The sequence below is a fragment of the Dermacentor albipictus genome, chromosome 9, assembly GCF_038994185.2.
Source record: "Dermacentor albipictus isolate Rhodes 1998 colony chromosome 9, USDA_Dalb.pri_finalv2, whole genome shotgun sequence".
Lineage (NCBI taxonomy): Eukaryota > Metazoa > Arthropoda > Arachnida > Ixodida > Ixodidae > Dermacentor > Dermacentor albipictus.
Genome location: NC_091829.1, coordinates 76790716 through 76812318, shown reverse-complemented (window position 1 = coordinate 76812318; position 21603 = coordinate 76790716). Strand labels below are relative to the sequence as shown.

At 46.4% G+C, this 21603-nt stretch overlaps 1 protein-coding gene across 18 annotated transcripts in view; it reads right to left on the bottom strand.

The window, feature by feature from the left end:
* LOC135921341 (uncharacterized) overlaps positions 1 to 21603 on the bottom strand; it is a 1279318-nt gene that overhangs the window by 848654 nt on the left and 409061 nt on the right. The window lies entirely within an intron of this gene.

Genomic DNA, 21603 nt, shown 5'->3' with positions numbered 1-21603 from the left:
ATGACACCCTTACACGTGGCGTGCGGTGCGGCTTCGTAAGTGCTGAGTTGGTACTGCTTGATACCCAGGGTGATGCAATTCATTTTTAGATAAGCATCTGCGTTTTCGCGAGACGCGGTGCTGAGGACGATAATATTTTGTGTTGCGTTGGGGCAGACGATGTCATGGCTAGCTTGCTCGGACGTGAGTCCTGCCGCGGCGGCGACGGCCCGACCAAGCCGAGCGGAGACCGTTTTCTGAACATCCAGACCACCCCTGGGGCGGGCGATAATCTTCCAGTGTTCCTTCGGGAGCTGAGGCATTCGCGACGACTTGATGATCTTGTGCTTTAGGCTAATGGGCTTTCTGCTGCCATTGAGACGCTCGCGGTGCCCCTGGCTGCTTGCCGCTTCACGGGTGCTGTCGCGACGAGAGACGCGCAGGGCGTTTTTCTTGACAGCGGCGGAGCGCCAGCCGTGCTCTTCACCAAATTCTTCCGGCGGAAGCTCGTCTCCATCCTTTACAACAACCATTCTCTCTGCCATGACGAGGCGGGGCTAACCCTGCCCGGCGAGCGCTGGTTAGGCCTTGCCGTCAGACTGAGGGGAGCGCGGCGTCACGGAAGAGAAGCAGCTCGAAAAACCAACGAAAAGGCCACCCACCGTCGAAAAGTTGGTATCTGTGGGTTCCTCTTTTCCTTGTGCATCCGTCGGTGCAGAAATCATAGAGATTGAGATGAATTTCTCAACGAAAATATCGAAGAAAGCAGGAGCCGGTGTGGGCACGACCGTACTACTCGGCGTCTTCGCAAATTATAAAGGATGATATTATTTGTTGAAAAAAGTTATCACTAAGATTTCGAAAATTTAAATAACGCAGGCAATATCAGTGTTCCTCTGTGGATAAATCGGTTTAATACCCTGCCGGCTTTTGTTGGAAAACGAAGGTGAAGCTTACCTCTGCTAGTACATGCGGTGTATACAAGCATTCCTCTGAAAACATGGGTGGTGATGACTGAAAATGACGGAACTTGCAACAATACAAACATAACAATTACGAATAATACAAACCGTAGTAGAGCAGCAAATGTGCTGACGTGGGCAATGTTTGGCAATAAATAATCTCATGCATTACCATGAGTAACGGCATGTGTCTTCTAGCTATTGCAAAACCTTATTCAAAGAAATTTACGTTAGAAGTATCATTCAATGAATAATTTGGTGATAATAAAACAACTACGCATTCTGTATAAAGGCCACCAGAACATAATAGCGCGAGAATCAAAATCACTTACTTCATGAAGCGCGCACTCAGAAAAGGCTAATGGCTTGTGAAAAGAAATTATGTGTCCGTATTGTAGAGAATTATTTTAAAATGACAGGCAAGTTGAGCAAAGTGCATTTACTGTATTTTAGTGACGCATCTTTTCCTCATTTAGGGCACCGTTCTTAAACGACGCGCAAATTAATGTAGGCAGGACCTTCTTGTCACTCAGTGCGGCCCGTCGGACTAATGGTATAGTTTTCTTCATTTTATAGCGCCTAATAATCAGATGAAGAATATTCATGCTCCGCGTATTTAATTCGTTTTTAGACCTTTCCCTGAGCGTTCGTGTTACCTCGTTCCAAACAAAATTACCGTCGACAAAATTTGAAGTTTAATGTGAACTGCAAGGTTTCTTCAAACAATGCTTTAAGGGATCTATGCATGTCACGGCTGTAGTATATTCACAAAATATTTTACCCTTTAATAAATGATTTACATAGGACTTGAGCTGATTGATTGTGCTGTGTCTTCATACAAGTTCGCCCATGATGACGTATAGGCGGTAAATTATGAATCGTAGTGTACAGTAATGAGATTTTTCCGTTAATTTGACTGAATAAACCGTGATACTTTTCAGCATTGCTGTCTAATCGACTGAGCCTACGAGCTGAAGGAGAATGTGAAGATTACTTGAAGTGTCGCAGACTAAATGGTGGAAGAGAATATCTCATGGATAGGACGTAATAATTTCCGTACAGATGCGAATTTAGAGAGATGCGACAATCAGTGGCAATAATAATAGTGAAGTGTAGGAAACATACACGATGTATAGAGGTTGCACAAAAAAGTAAGCATCGCATGCGAAGCACGTGTTTGCGCTTTCTCCCGCTTCAGAAATTGTTTTGCATATTCGAAATTTTTTAAGAGTACTAAAAGCTAACAGCTAACAGACTATTTATACCTACAGGACAGCATGTGGCGCTAATGTTACAGTCATCTTGATAAAGAACGCTTGACTGTCCGTTTTATTGAATTGGATTGCCAATGAGCTTCTTTTATCTCAAAGCACTTCTCAAGCTGCAGTTTCTGTGATATCAGCTATCCTGACAAGCATGGCCTTCTTCAATTCACTACGAAAATAGACGCAATTCTGGCGAAATTGATAAGAACTGAAAATACTGGGAGACCATCGGGCGCTTTAGGACTTTAATGGCATCGGGAGTGGTCGGGTCAAGCTTACTGCGAGTGCTGTGCGCCAAGAACTACAATATCGATGTTTCGCTGAAGCTGTAGGACTTAAGCCCGGAGTTTCAGCAACAAACCTCTCCGATTTCGACGCCAAGAGACTTCAGAAAAATTAAGTAGCTTTAGTGCAGGAGAATCATAGCATTGTCTGACATGACAACTTGCACCTTTTTGGGCAGAATTATTCCAGACAACTTCAATAACTTTCTCTCTACTATTACCTTTTGACACAAACACAAACTATATGAGTAAACTCGGCCCCGGCACCAACGTTGGCCACATGAAGAACAATTTGCGAGCAACAACAATTCATACGCGCTGTCAGCCTTTTACCGAAATACATTTTTGCCATATGTGTTTTAACCCACAGAAAGCTTAGAAGGCTTCTTAGGAATAGATCAATGGACATGCCAACGAAGAGTGTCGTGAAATCGGGTATTTACGTCTGGAAAATTACTGGCTATGTTTTCTGTGTCGCCTAACGTTAAAGCAGGTCTTTAACGATATTTTTTTTGTCTTCACAATTCTGCCAAAACGCCTAATATTAACAGCACTTGGTTACATAATTTCGGTTCGACGGTAGTTAGTCAATATCAGAGCGTTGTCATAATAAGAAGAAAATGCCTCTACAGCATTTACCGCAAGATCTCTTCAAAATTTCACGGAAAGAAGAGAAGTGTTATGCTTCGAAGCCATGCTTTCTAGATACAATTTGTGTTACCAGAGGTAATAAGAACATTCTTGCATTGGTACCCACTATTTTTATCATGTCATTGGAAACTTCCACACAATTTCCTTCCACTGAGGCGCGGACATTTTGCTACTACAGACGAGATTACCTTTGGCACATCCAAATATCTGTGTTTCGCGAGCACCGCTAAAGTTCTAGTTCTGCCATCCAGTTTCATAGCAAAGAACCCGGTCCAAATGACATGGGCCCGTTAATCACGAAAAAATGCTTTGCTTTCTGACATTTCTTTAAGACTAGATATCAGACCCGTGGGGTAGCTGCCGACGTTTGCAGAACCACACATGACGGTGCCCAGCTTGCGCTTGCCGATATACGCATAACCACTAGCATTTCTTCTTGCTCTGTTGAATATTGCATGCATTGCCCGAAACTTGATGCTGACCATTATTTCGGAAATTATACCTGATGGTGACAAACAAAGAGGCGGGACAAAAGACGCTCGGCCGCAGACCCGCAACAATGACAAAACTCCAGTCCACTGCGTCATACTGGTGTACCAGTGCGTCTTGACAGGCAATTTAGCAAGAGTTACTTTAATGCTGTACACTAGATGCGACCCCTATGAATAGGAATCAATAATTCCTCCTTCTCGGCTATAATAAATCAATCCAGTTTGGTGAAGTCGACTTCGCGCGGAATGAATATTTCAGCCACTTCTTCAAAATACCGTCTATATGAAACACTCCAATACACGAGTAAATTTAGAAAACTGACGTGAACAAAAAGGAAATTATTTTACGCCCGTTCATCCAACACAGATTACCATTATGGCTACTTTACTACAAATGATTTGTGGAATCGGGATGTAAACTTCCTTTGAAAAATTACAGTGCTCACTTGGCATTTTAAAATATTTGGATCTGATTTGAAAACACCGTTGCAAAAAAAGCTGAGTGCATAACTGACAAATGCTATCATGTACGTTTAAGAGAACTTCACTGCTTTTAAATCCGCTACAATATTTTACGATGGGTGCCTAATGACCACATTCCTGCTTTTCACGGAATTTTGGCACAGAAACAGGACTTGGCGGTGATATACACGTTCATGCTTATAATCAACACAACGAAGCAGCTAATATCCTGTAAAAATGACAAAATCAGCGTTGTCATAGGCGAATAATAGCACTGAATAAGAATTGATATGGCGCGTTCATTAATATCGACTAACTTTGGCTGACGTAGTGCTAAAATAAGAATGATCTTGACTATTACCGCTTTGAAAAGTTGTACGGACCGGTCCTATCACACGATAAAGTTCGCAAAACAGCTCAAGTAAATGATACAGCGTGGGCGAAGCTAGAACCAAACAAAGCCCCCAAAATGAGGGCACGGTATGCAAGAACGACAGCGACAAGGGCGGAGCATGTTCTGCTTGACAGCAAAACGTGAAGAATGAGTAGCGTATGCCAGGTGACGCCGTGATGTATGCTCTCAATATCCGAGTCGTTGTAGAACACGGTACTGCGTTATGCCGCCATCCTTATCAGCTGTGAGGTATTGTTTGTGGAGGCATGGCGGAAAGAGTGTGACGGTGATATCAACACGATCTGACTTCTTGCTGAAACATATTTATTATAAGAGGTATAGACTTAAAGTTCCAGTTATACGTTCAGTTGGGTTGGACTTGGTGCCATAGTTCGTAATAAATGGTAGCAGGTACTTTGTCATTTGAAATGAAATGCAACTGTTTTTATGAAGAAAAACCATAAGCGCATGCATGTACGTTTTTGTAGTTGCTGAATTTCGGCCGAGCAACTAGCACATGACAAAACACCAAACCCTGGCCAGTCATAGTAGGCCACGCGCAAGCATGAAATATTGAAGCGTTGATAAATTACCAGCAGTAACATGCTCCCACTTGAGTTGTAGATTGTATGTGCGGTCTCGTAAACCAGCCTTTGTTATAATTTCTAGATTGACAAAACTTGCGGTGGTTGCTGACCACCTAGAGCCAGATTGGCATCCGCAAGGCGTAACCTGGAAAAACGCGATGTGCGTATGGAGATTTCGCAGAGTCGTCCATCATTTTCGAGCGGGCCTCGTCCAATCGTACAGACAACGACACGGGCTGCGACTCGTGCTGCACTACAGAGGAACGCCCGCATTTCAATGTAGACTCCCACGCACGAAAACTTACCGGTTCTTGGCCCCTTTCGTTTTACATTTGCATAAAACTGTGATCTCTTCAATAAACGAAAGACCCAAACAAACACGACAATATACCAAAATTATGTGCTATGTCACAGTAGGAGACGCATTATTCACAATGATGGTGATAATAGCGAGGATGTTTTATGGCATTCCCTTGGAATCTTGCCGGTAAGAATAACTTATAGCAAAGACAAACGCTGAATTGAAAAAAAATTCAAGCTGGTTTTTCATCAACAAGCTAGCCATTAATTCAAGCAAAACCAAATATATAGTATTCAGCTCACGAGCAAAAGTCATTGACAGCTACCAAATTAGCATTTTCATTAACGATCACTCACTCGAACGAGCACACTCATTTAAGTATTTTGGTGTCATTCTAGATGAACATCTTCCTTGGAAAAATCATATTAACGCCATCTGTTCGAAGTTGGCTTCTGGCTGTTATACCTTACTGCAGGCTCTATATTTTTTTTAACATACATGCAATGCGTACCCTTTATTTTACCCTTATTAACAGTCATTCAACATACTGCAGAATCATGGGGCTTCACATAAAACACTTACCTTGATCCCATCTGGCGATTACAAAAACGGGCTTTCCGAAATATAACACAAAAGAAGTATACTAAACCAAGTAAACCAATTTTTCAGTTATTAAATATTCCTTTTGACCTTTTGCGGTCTTTAAGGATAGGGGCGTGTGTAAACAACATAGTAAAATATAATCAAACTTTCAATGCCTCCCTGTTTCGCTCTCCTTCTCGACTCACAATAAACATCGCACATAGTAACTTTAATCTGCCACTGAATAATAACATCTACAATAAAGATCGATGCAGTTTTCAGGAGCCACAGGTTGAAATGCTTTACCACAAGAAATGAAACACTCCCACGAAACAAATAAAACATTAAGAACATACTTTATAAGCCTTATTTGATCTATGTGAGAGTCGTTTACCGTTTGTGTTTGTTGTACCGTGTTGTTCATGACAGATCTTTACTCATTCTGCTGTAACATGCACGTTATTTTATTTTCTCCTCGTTGTATGCTGTAGTTTGGTCGTTCGTCGTGATTTTGGGCTTTTCATTTTACACAAGTGCTGCGTCATTGCCATCATGTATTTTGTTTCTTAACTTGACATCACTTGATTATCTCGACTGCTGTTCGGTTGACGTTTTCGTACACTTGAACTGTAAGGCTTCAGGAAGGCGTACTTTGCCTATTGGTCGCCCAGAGTGAATTCCTTTGCATGCCATTTGGATCTACTGGGTGGCCTCTGCAATTTTGCTGCGTCATACACATGCCTCATCTTGTTGCGGGATTTACTCCGGTATGTTTTTGTCCTTAGGCAAACAGGTCAAGCCTGTGTGTGTAACTGCACAGATTTTCCCTTTTAATTTCCTTCTCATTCTCGTAACTATCCTTGCTCCTTTTTGTTTCCATTCTTTACATCCAATTCGCTGTCGGTTCCTCTCACATACTTTTCTCTGACAAGCAGTAACTCCTGGTTGTCCATTTAAGCTTTCAACTATCATGTACTTGTTTGCCAACTTTCTTAGCTACTACTTCCGTTCTGCGTCCGACATTTTCAGGTTCAGATACTTTTGCACTTTAGCTGCCTATTTATTTCGACCAATCTTTCCGAGTACTTTTTGAAACCAATCTTACTCTGTCCTTCTCCGATTTGAAAAAAATAAGGCATAACACATTTGCCTTATTTGTGGCTTTACCGTAGGCTCGCAAAGCGAACAGGACTACTGATCTTTGGTTAGCTTCCAACCACGACAAGATATCTGATTTAAAGCACAAACTGGCTTTTGCGAACGCTAGCGCTAGCACCATTATTCCTTTCCAGATTCCACGCACCACCTCACATCTATTGCGACCTGAAAAAGCTCTAGTTTCGTCATTATTATGAGAGCATTATATCATTCAAGAGGCGCAACATCTGGCGTTGGCGTGAGCACACAATGATCTAAAAAGGCTGCAGTCCTCGGCCTTTGGTGGGGGTCGAACCGACGACCTTCGGTGCTCATTAAGGTGAAATAACTAAAGCACAGGTAATTAGGCCAGAAGTATTTAAAGCGCTCGGACCCACAAATGTTGTTGGGAGACGACGCCCCGACTTCTGGTGTTAATAAGGCGAAATTGAAATAAGGCACGGAAAGAGCATAGTCATCGTTCGGTGGTTGCAAAGCTTTCGCATTCATCCGCGTAGGGATAACTAAGTGGCTCTTCTATTCTTGTTGCATTCCGCTCCTCCTTAATTTTCATATTATCTAGGTGGGTGCTTGAGTAAGTCTTAACTTCGTTCATGTATGCCTCGTTAGAGGCACACATACATTTATGTAGCCTCGTTACAGGGCATAGGTAGCGGTACAAGGAAAATAGCGAAGTTTTGAGGAATATAAGAAAGATTAAGGAGATATATACAAAATGTTAGAATAAACCAGCATGAATAGTATAGCTAAATATATCAAGCTGGCTAGGGGACTATTTTTCACCTACCCGCTTCAAAGAGGATCCCCATAAATCGTGATCATCATGTGCTCTCGCTTCGGAGCAAGCCGCGTTTGCGGTGCTCGCCACGAAGTGTTTATTATTGTTTTGAGCAATGGCGGCTCTCAGCTTCATTTATACGCTGTTTCCGACACCAAGTAATCAATCGCCACCTGGTGGCCGTATCGAGAACCAGCCTATCCAGGTTAAGGCTTGATGCGGGAGAGGGTCTCCTATAGCGGCATGCCTTGAATGCCTCGTTGTTCTCAATAAGTCGTCTGATTTCGCAGCGAACAAGCCCAAAACGAAAAAAAAATATGGATCTCGAAAAACTTTTGCTATTTATCATCATGCGTGTCATCGCTGTGGGGAGAGAGCAATGTATCATTTCTTCGTTTCCCGAAAGAAGCAGTTGACTCGCATCGGAGAGCGACACGCCATTGTGCATTGGGCAAAGGTATACCTGTCACTCTATGAACTTTAGAATTCGTGAAGTTACGAGGACCTCTGGCGGGAGAGAAAGGCGGAAAATACGCAGTTATTTTTAAACTTTCCCTGAGCAATCGTCCTTTCTGGTACACGTAAGAACTTTAGTAACGAGCATTTATCTTTAGACCTAGCACATGGAGCAGCAACAAAGTTAGGGCGGTAAATAATGAAAAGCCACAAACTTTTTCTAGGTGACAGTGACTTCTTCAGCGATTTATTTTTTGCCAATTTAACCTGCTTTAAGGAATTGCTTGCATAACGTTGCTCAAAGAAAGTATCATTTGCCTTGATAAGACTCGAAACAGAAAGTACGTACACCGGCCTGCGTACATTTACGCAAACAAAATAACTTTTTCGTAAAACTTGAAGCAACACTCATAAAGTAGTAAAACTGTGAGAAACTCGTAAACATTACGAGAAACTTGGGAGAATTGGCAGTTATGGCAAAGGTGACTGACACTATGTTGGTTTATTCATAACCTCTCACTTGGGACCACTTCTTTCTTCCGGGCGAGTAGAACATTGCTTCCTTCTTATACACTTTAAATCTCACGCGGGCGTTTCAAATCGTCCAGCTTACTTTTATGTGGGTGTTTTATTAAATTGTAGTTATGTATGCTTAGCCTTCATTTCCTTTTGTTGGTTTAGTTTTCTGCCCCAGCGGTAGTGCTTCCTATGATCTGAGAAGCAGTTATATTCTGGCTAATCTACTTTCACAGGAGTCCCGATAGCAGGAAAGATAACTACCTCTTAAGGACTGAAGTTGGTCACGACGCATGTTACATGCCGCGAGGCGACATATCGTTTTGCTAGCATACTTTAGTTTCGCAGTGTAAGCAGAAGGTTCAGTTTGCTCATTAAAGGTGGTGAGTTGTCAGTGTATTTGCTCGAAATTAATTTAGGAGCAACTGCAAAGATTGCTCGTTCACGCTTCGAAGCACGCAACCTGCGTGCAGCGCCGATAGCACGCTATGCGACTCTGCACATGAAGCTAAATTCTATTATAATTCGTCCCCAAGTCTTGCGTCCAAAATAATACAGGTAATCTTGCTCAAAAGAGAACCTTCCGCAAATTTTGCAAGCTTGTTGGAAGAAACACAACATGGTCCCATTGGATCTTGTTAACTTCTAACATTTCAGTGGGGTTTGTGGGTGTCTGCTGCGTTCCCAAGCCCGAGTCCTACCTGCGTACTGCGGGCGTGAAGGAGTGCCAGTCATCGTACGCAGACGACCTTATCACACGGTTCAACTAGCTAAAGGGGAAGTCGCAGGTCGACTCGCAAATGGAACTCTCATTTGTTTTTACCCCAAGCCACACTGACCAGGTAGAATTACAGCGTTTAGCCTCGCTCGTTCAGTGCAGAATATGCGCATGTAGCTCCCGAATGTACGGTAGACTTTACTACCAATATATATGGGGGTGTGCTATGTCATATACTGCAACACGAGTTGCAGAGTGGCGTTTGCTTACATAAAGGTCCAAGACACTCAAGTATCACACCTGTAGTAGTGGAGCAGCGCCGCGAACTGTTTCTTGCCACTTTCGGAGAGGCCCGCTATGTAGAGGCACTTCCCATCTTAGACTTTTGCTTCCTCGAAAGGCTCTTTGTCTGCAGAACATACTGATGTGGCCTGCTAGGCAAGCCGGACGTTTGCACACACAGTGCAACTGTTTCCCCACTTTCGTTCGCAGAAGTCCTTGGGACCGATCGAAATTGTGCGATCGGCAGCGCCGACCCTTTCGGATTCGACGTAGAGCCTCGATTGGACCCCACCAACGAGAAACTGGAGTACGGCACGAGGCAGATGAGCCGCCATGGCCGTGGATATCATAGCCATCTTTGTTTATTTTGACAGTGTTTCCAGCACGAGTGCCGGATTCTGCAATTGCCAAATAGAACTACGCAGCCGGCGCCTGCTGTTGAGAACCTAGCCCAAGAAAAAACGCATATATTGAAAGAGCGAAAGTAACAAAGCAGCACGGGACGAGCTTCTTCCCGTCAATCGACAGTCTGCAAAAAAAAAGAAAGAAAAAGAAGCATGCGGCGATGACAGATTGCACTTTGAAGTGGGCGTGAAAGCATGAATGAATGTTCGCTGCTAGCAGTGGGCTGAATGTAGAAGGCGACGCCATCGACTGGTCAGGAAAGAAAGAAACAGGAAGAACACATCTTCAGTGAGCGCCGAGAAAAATGTGGTATTGAATGTCTGAGCAGGCTTTGTTGACTACGCCGTATGACGGGAAAAAAAAGATCAAGCAATGAAACACGCGCCATGCGAGATCGAATGTAGGGCGACCAGACATAAGACGCGCGCATACGACATAAAGAAAGAAAAAGAAGCTTCGCAGTTTTGCAGCGATCCCTTAAAATACGTAAGAGGCTTACGGCAGTGTAAGTACGGCTAAGCGAAAAAAAAGACAAAATTTCGCGTCGGCGTCGTCTCGAAAGCTTCTCGTCTATATATAGAACGCCCAGATATTTTTGTCATTTTGCTTTCTTCTCGGTGCATGAGACTGCATGGCGCCGTATTAAAACCTTCTCGAACTGGCGCAGAGGCTCGAAACTATGCGGCCACCAGTTCCGGATTAGGAAATGTCCTCTGAGAATACTATGCTACCATGGGTGGGATAGCTGAAAAAAAAAAATGACCGTCACCGGGTTTTTCAGTATTATTTTTTTCTTGCTGAGATCGCCCTTTATAACATTCCATGAACAGTCAGACGTTACAAATACTGGGACAAGAAAATCCTGCAACCGCTGCGTTGCGAATCGCTTGCTGGTTTTTCGAGAATTCGAAGCCGATGCAATGAAAAGCAGCGCAGTGGAAATCACAAAACACGGGTAATGTTATTTAGTAAGAAAAGAACATCAGATTTGGTCGGATTTATGTTTGACCGTTGTTACGAAGAGCACAAAATTTTTAGGATGCAGCATCGGTATAATAACTAGAGTACGTTATACTTGCTGACTACGAAGTCTTGACATTGAAGCATGAAGCACCAAGATTAGCTTTAAACAGCAGAATAACAGCAGCCTAACTTATCGACGGAGCACTTGCTTTGACTTGACTGAGTTCCAAGCGCTTTGCTGCGTGCACAGACGGTGTGCCCTCTATCCCCCTCTCCTCTTTCTGTTCCCCCTTTCCCTTCCCCCAGTGTAGGGTAGCAAACCGGACGCTCGTCAGGTTGACCTCCCTGCCTTTCCTCTCTTTAGTATCTCTCTCTCTCTCTTAAAATTTAAATCTAAAATAAAGTTGAACAATTCAGAAGTACTGGGCACATTTTGTCTGGCGAGAAGTCGAAAAGAAAATTTATCAGAAAGAAAACTGCATTAATCTGACATGCAAGAAATTAGCGCAATTTTATTGCTGACCAGCTCTAATTGTGCACATGCACCACGCAGACTTGAGCTTTTACTTAAGAAAATGTGTTTAGAGGTTAGTAAACACTGTTATTATTCGCACAAGCAACGACACTCGAAAATTAGGAATCGCGCTATTAGCCACCGGAACTTGTTATCTACCTGACTATAGGAACACGAGAGACCATGTATCAGCGCACGGCATCAATTAAACATGAGTCGCTAAAGAGGAAAGAAAAGAAGAAGAAATCATATATGAAGAACGTTGCAATGGCGAAGACCTAGCTTATTTTATATGACTTCTACGTGTAAGAAAGCATACAAAGTTACTGTATTTATTCGCTTGGGTTGAAAATAAATATAAGCATCCAGGCTCGCTCCATGCAGATACCCTAACCATGGCTTATATAATCTGTTACTTAGCTATAAAATAAATATAAATAAATATAAATATAGTATGAAAATAAATATAAGCATCCAGGCTCGTTCCATGCAGATACCCTAACCATGGCTTATATAATCTGTTACTTAACATTAATCGGCCATAGTTTTCAGATTGGTCACCTTAGAGAGAGAGAAAGCAAGGGTAGGGAAGGCAGGGAGGTCAACCAGAACAGCATCCGGTTTGCTACCCTACACTGGGGGTGGGGGAAAGGGGAATAGAAAGAGGAAGAAAGGGAGAGAGTCAGCACTGAGTTCATGTGGGAGGGACACCTTATACAACGACACTATAAGCGGTCTCTTAAGCCCGTGCACTTCAAGTACCGCACTAGTGCACGAATCGCTTTTCGAGCCAGTGACGGTTGTGGCCACCGTCCGAGTATCTTTGACTCGGTGAATGGTCTCGAGTCTAGTCTGTGTAAAGTTGCCCGCAGAGAGAGGCGTTGGACATCGTAGCGAGGGCAGGTACACAATACGTGCTCGATGGACTCCTCGCACCCACAGGAGTCGCACATCGGGCTCTCGGCCATTCCCATACGGTAGGAGTATGCGTTCGTGAACGCCACTCCCAACCACAAGCGACACAACAAGGTTGCTTCGCCGCGGGAATGGCTAGGTGGCAGTTGTAGCCGTAGCGTGGGGTCCAGTTGACGTAATCTGCAATTGAAGCCACTAGATGTCCAGAGATCTTGGGACTTCTTGCGCGCAAGTAGGCGAAGTTCTCTGGCAGCGTCCGACCTCGCCAAAGGTGTTGGACGCGTCTTTGTATCTTCGTGGGCACACCGGGCAGCCTTGTCAGCTAGGTTGTTGCCGACGATGCCACAGTGAGCAGGAATCCACTGAAATACAATGTGGTGTCCTCTTTCCAGAGCATGGTGGTGCAGTTCCCTGATTTCAGATGTCATTTGCTCGTAAGTTCTGTGACGTAACGCGGACTTGATGCTATGAAGGGCTGCCTTAGAGTCACAAAATACGACCCACTTCTCTGTTGGCTCTTCGGTGACGTACATCATAGCGGCATGGAGAGCTGCAAGTTCTGCCGATGTAGATGTAGTCGTGTGCGACAGTTTGAATTTAACTGTAACGTTCTTGGCTGGAACGACAAATGCGGCAGTTGAGCTGGTAGGTGAGGTTGAACCATCGGTATATATGTGTATGCGGTCACGATACGTCTGGTGCAGTAATAGGAGTGTAAGTTGCTTCAGAGCCGGCGATGGATGATTGGACTTTTTGTAATTCCAGGAATATCAAAATTCACTTGAGGCTGTCGCAGGCACCACAGGGGGGAGGAAGGCTTCGCCGCCGGTGTAAAACTTGCTGGTATGTGCTCTTGATGAGCGTTAATCACTCGTGAAAAGGTCGCTTGAGGTCTCTCGGCTGGTAGGGAGGCCAAATGGTGGTCGGGGATCCTTGACAGATGGCGAATGTGCGCTCTGAGAGAGTCGACAGCTACATGTGTCTGGATTGTATGGTCTCCTGCGATGGCAATTGTTGCTGCTGTTGACGTGCACCGAGGCAGCCCCAAACACGTGCGTAGGGCTTGACCTTGTATGCCCTCCAAGGTGCGAAAGTTCGTCTTGCATGCATTTGACAACACTGGTAGGCTGTAACGTAGGAGTCCGAGAAACAAAACCCTGTACAGCTGCAACATAGAATGGACTGGTGTACCCCAGTTTTTCCCGCATAGAAATTTGAAGACCTGAGCAATGGCGACTAGCTTCTTCTTCAGATAGACGCAGTGAGGGCTCCACGAGAGGTTGCGGTCAATGATGACGCCCAGAAAGCGATGTGTCTTAACATAGAATACAGCTTGACCATTGATGGTAACAGGATACGATGACATTTGTTTCCGCGTAAAACCAAGTAATGCGCACTTCTCAGTAGACACACTGAGGCCTTGTTCTCGGAGATAAGAAACCGTCATGGTTGCCGCCCGCTGAAGCCTGGCTCTTAGCTGAGGGCGAGTCACCGCAGAGGCCCAGATGCAAATGTCGTCGGCGTATATTGAGACATGTACTGTCTGCGGTAGGTAATCCGCTAGTCCTACCAGGACGAGGTTGAACAAAATAGGGCTCAACACTCCACCTTGCGGCACACCACGGCAGATGTAATGGTCTGAAGTTGGGCCGTCTTCGGTCTGTAAGAAAAAACGCCTTTCAGTCAAATAGTCTTGAATCCATTGATACATCCGGCCACCAACTCCAACAGCCTCAAGTGAGTTTAGTATGGCCTCATGGGCGACGTTATCGTAGGCTCCTTTATGTCCAGAAAAAGTGCCGCAGACAGGCGCTTGAGGCTTTTTTGATTTTGGACCCATGTTACGATGTCAATGACGTTGTCTATGGACGTGCGACCTCGACGGAAGCCTGTCATGGCGTTCGGATAGATGTTGAATCGTTCTAGGTACCATTCCAATCGGGCAAGAATCATTCTTTCCATCACTTTGCCGACGCAGCTCGAAAGCGCAATCGGACGATATGATGAGATCTCAAGCGGTGACTTTCCAGGTTTCAGAATGGGGATCAAGCGGCTCGATTTCCATTGTTTAGGAACGGCGCCGTTCTGCCAAGACTCATTGTAGTAGTTGAGAAGCTCATCACGTGCCTCATGTCCAAGGTGGCATAGGGCAGCATACGTGATGCCATCAGGTCCTGGTGACGAAGAACGCCTGCAAGTCGCCAACGCAGCATCGAGCTCTTCGAGTGAAAAGAGCACGTTGATTTCTGGTACATGTGCCTCAGGGATGTCATTCAATGCTGCGTCAGTAATGATGGCCACGGACCCAGCAATCCGTGCGCAGAACTCTTCAGCCAATTGAAGTTACGAGCGAAGTTGGTAGAGGGCCAGAGCAGCGAAGGGCTTCCTTTGATGCGGAGATGAGCGAAGACCCCTAACCGTTCTCCATATGTGCGAGAGCGATTTTCGGGGATCAAGCGACTGACAGAATGTTTTCCATCGCTTATCTTCCAATTTATCCATGCGACGCTGGATTTTCTTTTGTATGCGTCGTGAAGCCCTCAGATCCAAGACGGACTTTGTGCGCCGATACCTCCTCTCCGCCTGTCGGCGTGCCGCACGCAGCCTATCCAGTTCCACGTCCAAGTCTGTTCGCCTTGTTGACCTTGTAAGCGAGCACATGGACGTTTTCAATGCCTCTGCGATTGTTTCTTCGATAGTGTGTGAGAGGCCTTCCCGACAAGTGTCATCCATATCCTTCTTAAATTTTGTCCAATCAACTGTACGCAACACAGTAGAGGCGCGTTGCTCAATTCCTCTAATCGTTGTGTATGTTGGAATATGGTCGCTTCCATGTGTTTCTACGTCTGTAAACCATTGGACGCTCGAGGCAAAGCGCCGTGACACCAAAGTCAAGTCCAAGCAGCTACTGTAGCTTGTGCCTCGCAGAAATGTAGGGCTGCCGTCATTTACACAGCACAAATCATGGTCGGCAGCAAAGGAGGCAAGGCTCCTGACTTTGGAGTCCATTTTAGTGCTTCCCCATAGCTGGTGATGCGCGTTGAAGTCACCTGTGATAACCCAGGGACCATTGTTCATTAGTAATATTTTCTTAAGTCGTTCGCCGTCAAAGTGACCCGCTGGGGATATGTAGGCACCAATTAGTGTAAATGACACATTCTTCTTTTGGACATTTAGGCAGACATATTGGTTGTCGTCATGAGGCTCTATTGCGTTAGCGACATATGTGAAGTCCGTGCGGATGTAGATGATCACTTTCGTGCTCGCACCGCATGTGGACGAGACGAAAGATTCATAACCGGACAGTTTGAGTGGAGTTGATGTATTTGGTTCGCAAATGACCAGTATGGGGAAGCGATTTGTAAAAATGAATTGGCGAAAGTCTGATATACGGGTCCTTAGACCCCTGGCATTCCATTGAAAGATCGACGCACTTTTAAGTTCAGTGCGGAAGGGGACTATTGGTCGAGCCATGGTGCTTAAACGATGCTAGCAAGCACTGGATTTAGTGCATCCAGTATTTGCAGAGCGCTTCGAGCTGCTGGTGTTTGCAGCTTGTTCAGTATAATGCGCATTGTATTAATTAGCGATTGCAGCATATCAGCCACCTGCCTGTCTTGGTCGCACACATCGCCGACAGTAGACGTCGGGGGTTGTCCAGCGAAAGTTTGCTGTAATTCTGTTGGTGAATGTTGTCGTTTCGGTAGAGCCGGCCAAGATTCGGCAGATGTGGCCTTCTCAGTGGACTTGCTCTTCGCGGTCCTTTCCACATTGTCTGGCCTAGGCGGTGGAGGAGGAGGTGGTGTTGTAGGAAGTGGCATGCGCCTTCCTTGAGAAGCCTGTCTTGAGGAGCGCCGGTGACGTGAACGTCGCTTCCTGATTTTTTCGGCGGCTTCGCGATGAGATGAATGATCTCTCGCCATCTCTTTCAATATGGCCATTTCCTTCTTAATATGTGGGCATTTCTTCGATGAAGCTTCATGTGATCCTCCGCAGTTTGAACACTTCAAGACAGTCGCGCCACATTTATCTGCAGCGTGGGGCTCTCCGAGGCGGGGGCATGCTGCCCGATTTTCGCAGACGCAGCTCACGTGTCCCAGTTTCATGCATTTGCGGCACTGGAGAGGTTTCGCAATGAAAGGCCGCACTGCATGTCTGAAGTGTCCAACCTTGACATGCGAGGGTATATGTTTGCCCTTGAATGCTATTTTCACGCAGCGTGAACTGCCTAGCCGCTTAACATCAACGATGACCTCATCATTGGCTGGCTTGATAAGAATCGGCAAGTCGTTATTAAGGATGGCGACGTCTACGTCGTAGATAACGCCGGTGACTACGTCAGATCCCAGAGGGATGTAAGAGCGCACCTGAATGCCATCGAGGTCCGTTACGCTGCGTAGAGTGGTCAAAGCAGCCGCATGCTGGACATCAACCGCCAGAAGATTTTTTCGGGTGTTCACTCGAATGTCCGATATTTCATTTGGCACCAAGGCTTCCAGTGACATCGACACAGATTGCCTGTTAAGTAGCTTCATGTTGACGTTGGGAAGCAGGGGCACAAAGATGATGGTATTGGCGTCCGGCCTCTGTGTCTGTCTCACTGTTTGCGTGCTTGACGATGAGGACGTCCTGGTGTTCCGTCGCTTCGCTCTGCGGCTCTGTACAAGCTGGAAGTCGTCATCGGAAGTGTCCTCACTGCTGAGAGAGTAGACATGGGTGTCCTCGCTGTCGGTGTCGCTCTGCTGACCGATCCGCTTCCTGGAGGCGGCCGCCGCTGACGCCGCCGTCGCCGGCAGACGTGCGGGGTCGTCCACTTCCATTGCGACTGAGCAGGGAGCGAGGACCAGCGGATGAACTTAGGTTTTCACAGAAATAGCCCGGAGCTAGAAAGAACAGCGCTGTATCAAAAGACACTTCGTCGTCGTCTTCCGTGGTCACCTTAATTTCACATCTCCAGGTACACTCTCACGAACTGTCTTGGTCCCAGGGCAAGTCCAACGTAGATGGGTGGCACTTGCTGCAGACGCAGGAGTGGAGCACTTCGGACACCGGACAACGTCTTCGTATGGTTGACCCGAAGCACAAGTGATGGCTGGTGTAAGGACCGCTCCGGCTGGAAGTCTCCGTAGAGAGACTTCCTTCAACCAAGAAAAATATTTGGGGAAAGGGAGATGAGGAAGAATGAGGGCACGCGCGGGTCACGCCGGAGGGTGGCTTTTTATGTCGCAACGGGAACATCGATGGCCTCAGAGGGAATGGAAATAGGAGAGTACGGGTGTCGAGAAAGAGACAACAATGCGGTCCGCAAAGTTATTGTTGTGGTGGCGAACGTGTTTCTGCACCCAGTGGACATGGACAGTAATGTTCACACGTGTATAAGTGTGAAGCTTTGTTTGTCTGCTCAAAAACGCGCCGCGTTTTTGTTACTTGTTAGATATGCTTAAATGCACCGACGCTGTTAGTATAGATATGAGCTTCGTTGAGGTTAGGCAACTTGAACAGGGTTTCTATTGCATCATGTATAGACCTGCAGCTCAATTAACGATGGGTCTGAAAATTACCTTGGGTAGCTGCGAGTGGCTTGGATCTCAGGATGCGTCGGTTTTGAGAATTATTTTCTTCACAAAACAACAATAACACAAACAACGACGAACGACTCAGTCTCTGCAGAAAGCTAACCGTTCACACTTAGCCGACTGCTGTATATGCTGTCATTGTCATCCCGTTTTCTGTGATAGAGCGGTTTTGTTTGCGTATCAAAATAGGCTAACACGCGAAATTACAAAGGCTTTCTGTAACAGAAAGCACGTACATATCTGCATGAGTGGGCCATCTTTTGTACTCGCTGACAAAGAACCAACCTATTGGAACGACATGCCACCTTTCGATATTTCTTTCTCGAAATGCTTCGTACTTGCTGACGGGATTTATTGGGAGTACATATATGTACAACCTATTCCTCAAATAAACTGAGTTGCCAGTCAGCTCTTGTTTGGCAGCTGTAGCTCTCTGTGGCTTTCGTTTTTTGTATGCGCCACAGCTTTGTAACACGAATGACCGTAATTTGTTATTCAGCTTGCACCGCAGTGTGCTCGAATAACGCAGCCAGCAAGGCCACTACGTGGGTGCCATCCGCGTCATAAGATTAAGCAGCGTTCCCTCTTGCCCCTATAGTATGGTTATTGAATCGCTTCCCCAACGGCTTCCCTTATTTGCATTACAACGAATGTCGCAATTAAGCAAAAAAAGTGAGGGCTTAAACCAGTGTCGTTTCTGGTGGGCATCACCTATAGGGAGGCGACGACGCGTACACGTTACCTTTAATTTTGGAGCAGTGAATATATTGGCTGCCCAGCACCCCCTCCTCTCCCCTCTTTTACTGCGGCGTATATGTAACTACGACCCTGGAGTGAGGCATGGTGTGATGGCATTTCACGTGAGCCTTTCGGTCACCCTAGAGTGCAAGCACAGGGTGGGCGCTCTCTCGGTAAATAACATTGGGCAGGATAGCTCAGAGAACCAGCAGGTTCGTGCTAACTAAAATGGCGTTTTCTGCTTGTACAATGGCGACTGTGAATTCAACGGTTATAAAGAGTTTTGTAATGGGAATACTACCGCAGTTTGCTGGCCATGGCTGCTGCTTCGGTCTGGCCGAATATCTCGCACGCAGGAAAGCACTTGTACACCAAATCGGGTTATATTTAGCCCCATCTGTACTAACCCTATACAACTGCGGGGGTTGCTGGCTCTAGCGTATGAAAAAGTACGTAGTGAAACAAAAAATAATACGCGTACATGAATATCGAAAGTGCAAGAAGTATACGCGTTTGTGTGCGTAATTCCCTTAAAGAAGCTTACCTGTATAGCTTTCTATATCTTATTTTCCGGTGTTTGGTGCGATCATTCTGTCGGCTTCTTGCCTAATAAGCTAAGTTTGTTCTGGAGAGAATGTAACACTGAACTTGGATGATTCCGGAGATGACGTGAGAAAAAGTGAGTCACTCCGAGAAAGTTAGCGATTTTCACGGTCGCGAGTGGCCGACATGCAGGGGCCGTTGAGACGCGTAGTCGTTGCCGGAATTGGAGTGCTCCAAAATGAGTTGATATCATACGAACAGTTTTATACAGTTCAGTGAATGAGGCTTCATATTGCTACGGCACAATATGCGCGATCACGAAAGGCCAGCAGTGTGAAGACGACGACGACGATTAGATGCTAGCGCGGGCTGTTGCCTCTTGGCCTAGCGCAGCGTATTTTCCTTGTAAATATATTTGTACATAGCTTTTCGTCTGCGTCATCCTACGTAACATATCTTCGTTCATAACATATTCGTTCTCTGTCACCTACAAATCTGGCCGACTACACAAGGACGCTGACTGCCTGTCTCGCTACCCGGTAGACGAGCCTGACGACGCCGACAGTAGTACCGCCGACGGCATTTTCTCTGTGTCTGCCTTCGCTAACATCGCCGATGAGCAGTACCGAGACCTATCGCTGCGAGTACTCATCGAGCGTCTGCGCTCTGCACCTACCGACGCCTCCGTTCGCCGATATGTCCTCCAGGGCGGCATTCTGTACCGAAGGAGCTTTCTCCCTGATGGCCCTGATCTTCTTCTTGTCGTGCCAAAACATCTACGACAGGCTGTGCTCTTTGAGATGCATGACGCACCCACTGCAGGACATCTTGGGGTAACCCGCACGTACGACCGCGTCCGCCGCCGCTTCTATTGGCCTGGTCTCGCTCGCTCCGTTCGACGCTATGTTGCTGCCTGTGATCCCTGCCAGCGTCGGAAGACACCTCAGGTGCTACCTGCCGGTCATCTCCAGCCGATCACCGTCCCTGTGGAACCGTTCTTTCGCGTTGGATTAGACCTGCTCGGTCCCTTTCCCACGTCATCCTCTGGGAACAAATGGGTAGCCGTCGCGACTGATTACGCCACCCGATACGCTATCACTCGGGCTCTCCCTACCAGCTGCGCCACTGACGTTGCGGACTTTCTCTTGCGTGACATTATTTTGCTTCATGGCGCCCCGCGACAGCTGCTTACTGACCGTGGTCGAAACTTCCTCTCAAAAGTTATCGCTGACATTGTGCGTTCCTGCTCCATTCAACACAAACTGACTACTTCATACCATCCTCAAACCAATGGCCTGACAGAGCGGTTAAACCGTACTCTTACCGATATGCTGGCCAAGTACGTTTCTAAGGACCACCACGACTGGGACATTGCCCTTCCTTACGTAACATTTGCGTACAATTCCTCCCGGCACGACACCGCCGGATTTTCTCCCTTTTATCTCCTGTACGGTCGCGAACCTACCTTGCCCCTAGACACGGCACTTCCTCCTGCTGCGGTCTCAACAAGCGAGTATGCGCGCGACGCCATCGCCCTCGCCGACCATGCACGCCAGCTTGCCCGTGCTCGACTTACGGCCTCACAGACCACTCAGCAGTGTCAGTACAACGCCCGCCATCGTGACGTACAGTTTTTACCTGGTGCGCTCGTGCTCCTGTGGTCGCCCTCTCGTCACGTCGGACTTTCCGAGAAACTTCTTTCGCGATACACAGGGCCCTACCGCGTGCTGCGCCAGGTGACGCCTGTGACTTACGAAATTGCTCCTGTGGGCTCAACCTCGTCCTCTCCTGTGGCATCTAGTGATGTCGTACACGTCAGTAGGCTCAAGGCCTACTACACTGCTTCCGAGTCCGATCTTTAGTCGCTCCGGGACGGCGCTTTTGCAGCCGGGGGTAGTGCTACGGCACAATATGTGCGATCACGAAAGGCCAGCAGTGTGAAGACGACGACGACGATTAGATGCTAGCGCGGGCTGTTGCCTCTTGGCCTAGCGCAGCGTATTTTCCTTGTAAATATATTTGTACATAGCTTTTCGTCTGCGTCATCCTACGTAACAATATAATCTTCGCTTCAGAGACATTC